We start from the raw sequence: 4,192 nt of genomic DNA, 5'->3' as shown, positions 1-4,192 counted from the left end.
TCCCCCAGGTAGCGGACGCGCCCCACAAAGGCAGGGTCGATGCAAGTCCCGTCCGAGTGATACACGGTTTGTTTCCCGTCCCGTGTCCAGCTCACGGCCCCGACGGTCCAGTTCCGGGGGAGGGAGAAGGAGCAGGGGATGGTCACGCAGGAGCCGACCCAGCCAGCCAGGGGCCCTGGGCCGAGGATCACGCTCCAGTCCTGGGCGCAGGCACCTGCCGGGGACAGGACCCAGGGATCAGCCCAGCGCAGCGAGATGGGAACCCGCCCAGGGCTGGGCTGCAGCACAGATCCCCCCGGGAGGGGCCAGGCGAGCTCCACCCCCCAGCCCAGGGGCATCACAACACGATGGGGGATGTTGTGTTGTGAGCCCGTCCGAGCCCCCCGCCCCCGTGTGGGGTGACAGCCCGGCCCGTGCGCCCCTGCCAGCTGGGAAAGATCCCCTGTGACATCGGCCCATCCCCCACCCTGCAACGCATCTCCCCAGCCCCAAATCCCTCCTGCCCCCCCAGTTCCGCCTTCAGCCCAGCCTGACCCCTCCCACCTCTGCCCAGCCCCGTCTGCCAGTCCCTCCTCTGAGGCCCATTAGTCCCCGCTCAGACCAGCCCCCCTAAACCCATTTAATTCAACTGCCCTGCCCCCCTTCAGTCGGGCCCCTCGGCTCCCCTCGCTTTAGGCCTTTGCAGTTCAGGCCCCACATCCCTCCAGTGCCCCCTCCCCTCTCCGCTCAGCTCCCCATAGCTGGGTGCCAGGGGCCCTGACTGTGGGGACCCAGGCCGAGGGGCCAGACGGGAGCCACCAATTCCAGTTGGCCGGTTCCTGCCGGTTCCATCACAGGACGGGAGCTTTAACCCCCGGGGTCCCGCTCAGCCCGGCGGGTCGGTGACTCCTGGTCTGGCACTTCCCCTGCACCAGGAGCCGGGGCTGCCGTGGGTGGGGCCAGTCGGGCTGGAGCTGGCGGACGGGCAGGGCAGGGGGCAGGATCTCCAGGCCGGCCCAGGAGACGCCCCGATGCACAGGGGCAGCGAGAAGCCCAGGGGCAGGGCGTGGCGCAGGAAACACGCAGCCCGGGGCAGGGGGTGAAGGAGCCATCGCTGCAAAGCCCAGGGCTGGGGTTGGCCCAGGCTGCTCTGTCCTGAGAGCCAGGCTTGTGCTACCCCCATGTCCCCAGCAGCGGGCCCAGCTACTCGGGCTCAGGTTCTGGGCCAGATGCCCCCTGGAGTTGGGGCGAGGGGCTGGGACCTGCCTGCGTGGAGCCCAGTCCCTGAGCCCCGTGGTGGGGCAGACGTACTGGAGGGCCAGGGAACGGTCCCATGCGGGTGCCTGGGCGCGGCAGGGCAGGGGCAGGGGCAGAGCAGGGCGGGGCAGGGCAGGGCGGGGCAGGGCGGGGCCGGGCTGGCTACTCACCGCTCAGCAGGCAGAGGGCAGGGACCAGCACCCAGGCCATCTCCGTCCGCCCCGAGCGCCGCCGGCCTGGCAGGGGAGAGCACCCGGAGTGACTCCCCGTCGTGTCCCGGGGGCGACTCGTCTGTTCAGGGCCCTGGCTCCCGGCTGCGGGATCAGCTGTGCTGCGGGTGTTTCCCAGCCAGGGCCCGTCTGGGAGTTTGCTGCCCAGAAACAGGCGCGGGGCTCAGAGACTGGCCGCTTCGTAGGCTGCGCGCCTGGCCAGGGGCAGGTTCCCATGTGGGGTGACACGTGCGGGAAGATGGGGGGGGGACTAACCACTTTGGGGTGCGGTAGGGACACTGGGGGATGCTCTGACCCCTTGGAAAGATCCTAGCTGGGGAGGGCATGGCAGGCCCAAGGGGCAGGGTCCGGTCTCAGTGTCACTGCTGGGACCAGCGAGGCAGGAGAAGCAGAGATCAGGCCGGACTCCCCAGGGAGCTCCCCTCCCTGCATCACATCCGCCTCTCGCGCAGGGTGGGGGCCGTGACTCTTGATGGGGCCGGTCCAAGCGTTTGGTAAGTGCCCAAAGAAGGGGGGGGGGGTGCGTGTGGGACGGATCTGGGCGCAGAAGGGAGCTCAGTAGGAGACTGGGGGCAGGAGAGAGGTGGGGTCTGGGAGGGAGGTTGGGTGAAGGAGGGGCTGTGATCTGGGCAGGGGAATGGGGTGCAGGTCCGGGAAGGGGCAGGTCTATAGGAGAGGATGCAGGTTCCGGGAGGGAGTTGTGACCTGGGGGAGGGGGGTGCAGAGGGTTTGGGGCAGGAGGCGGTGGTGGTCGGGCACAGGGCGTTGCTGGGGGAGGAGCTGGGCTGCCAGAGGGAAGCTTTGGCCGGGAGGTGTTTACCGAGGCGGCTCCCAGCCAGCGGCCCTGCAGGACCCCCTGGCAGGCTCCCTTCCTGCGGCTGCACCCAACGGCTGGTTGTTCCATGTGGTTCTCTGCTCCAGTCCACACCCCCCCCAGCAAAATTATCTCAAATCCGGTCAATGGAAGCTGTGAGATTTTGGTGGGGGGGGTGGGGACAGCACATGAATTGCCCCTCCCCCGCCCAGCAGAGAGCCCCTTAAAGCCTGAGGCTCCCAGTGGGGTGACCCGCAGGCTGGACCCCACAGCTCAGGGGTCGAATCCTGCTCAGCCCTGCTCCGGCTGCACAACGGGGCATTGGGGCCAGCGCTGCCTGCGCGGGAACTGCCCCTCCCCCACCCTCATGCCCTGACGCTACCTCTGCTGCTTCCTCCCTGAGAACCAGCCTGTTTCTCAGGGTCCGGCTCCGTGGGCCCAGCCTGGGGGGGGCAGCGTCTGGCGTTGTCCAGTCCTCTCAGAAGGTTCCCGCTGGGAGATGGTGCAACTGGCCGGCTGGGGGCTGAGAGCCCAGGTGGGTCTGGAAAGAAACGTCCCTTTGCAGAACTGGGACGAGAACCCAGGGGTCCTGGCTCCCCCATTAAGCTACTGACCCCTGAGCTGCCCCCAAAGCCGGCATAGAACCCACAATCCTTAGGCCCAGCCCCCAACTCTCCCCCAAACTCCATCTCCCATTCTGAGCAGCTGCCAGCCCAGCATGGTCTCCCAGGGGGTCTCGGACCCTTTCCCAGCCTGTCCCGTGAATCCTCTCTGGCTGCAGGGAGATGCAGCCTGCTCTGGGGTGGGGTAGGGCAGCTGTTTAACAGCGCAGGGTGATGCTGCCTTGCCAAGGTCAGTCCCCGCCCGGCACAGCGTGAGCTCGTTGGGCAGAGACCGGCTCTCACCCCGGGTTTGGGAAGCCCTCAGGGTATTTGCATTGCTACCCCCTGGCCTGGTGCGACAATGCGGCCCAGTGGTTAGAGTACAGTAGTGGAGGGCTTGGAGTTCTACCCTTGATTTCTCATGGCCTTACTCTGCCTCGCTTTCCTTTCCCATCGATTGCAACTTCTTTGAGGCAGGGGCTGTCTCTGGTTGTGTGTGGGCAGCACCTGGCTGCCCAGACCCCGACCTCTGCTGGGCTCCTCCCATAAGTATCTTCGCTATTTGCTCTCCTATCAGTGATGTAGAGATGGGCAGCGTCATTCCCCCCAAATCTGGCTTTTTACCCCAATACAAGGAAAAGTGGCTCTTACCTGGGCCTGGGTTAGTGGCTGGGACTCGGGTGTGATCCCACCGCTGGCACTAACAGGAGAGCAGGGAGGTCTGGCAGATAACTACTGGTCATGTTCATCTCTGTCTGTGGCAATAGCCCGAAGTGCTGTGAATGGCTGGTAGCCCAGAGGAGGAAAGGAAACTGTGACAGTAACTTCCTGGCCTTTGTAGCGACAGTGACAGAGGCTTGTGGTCTAGTGGTTAGAGCCGGGGCTGAAGTGGGGACTGAGGGGTTCCAGCTCCACCCTCTCCCCTTTTCTTCCCCTGGAAGCCTTTTGTTTTGCTGTCTGGCTGCGGCAGAGCAACTTCCACTTTCTCTGGGAAAGGAGAAACCTCAGCCCAGTGCAGGTTGCAATGGGAGATGGGGGGAAGTGTGTGAAGCTGCCTGTTCCTTTTAACCCTTCCAGCCCCAGCGACTCCCCAGCCACAGGCCCAAGGGGGCCGAGAAGGCACCAGCAGTCACGGCTCAGCGGCCCTGACAAAGGGGTGAGGGTCGGTCCTGTTCTAGCTCTGGCCAGCTGGGATCTCAGAGCGTCATGAGCCGTTCTGCCCTTGAAGCAAGAGGAAGGTGTGGGGAAGTGGGGAGTTTTGGAGGTTTAATGGGGAGGATTGCATACAGGGGGGCACTCGGTGCCTGGAT

At 65.5% G+C, this 4,192-nt stretch overlaps 1 long non-coding RNA gene across 1 annotated transcript; it reads right to left on the bottom strand.

The window, feature by feature from the left end:
• Window positions 1-1,471: 1,471 nt before the first annotated feature.
• Window positions 1,472-3,894, bottom strand: LOC142819597 (uncharacterized). The gene is made up of 3 exons (XR_012897474.1): window positions 3,534-3,894; window positions 2,663-2,821; window positions 1,472-1,606 (listed from the first exon to the last, which is right to left on the bottom strand). It is a non-coding gene; the product is annotated as an uncharacterized LOC142819597 (long non-coding RNA).
• Between the last annotated feature and the right edge of the window lie 298 nt (window positions 3,895-4,192).

Source organism: Pelodiscus sinensis, chromosome 24 (assembly GCF_049634645.1).
Source record: "Pelodiscus sinensis isolate JC-2024 chromosome 24, ASM4963464v1, whole genome shotgun sequence".
Taxonomy (NCBI): domain Eukaryota; kingdom Metazoa; phylum Chordata; order Testudines; family Trionychidae; genus Pelodiscus; species Pelodiscus sinensis.
Note: the sequence above shows the minus strand (reverse complement) of the source record. Positions and strands in the feature narration are given on the sequence as shown.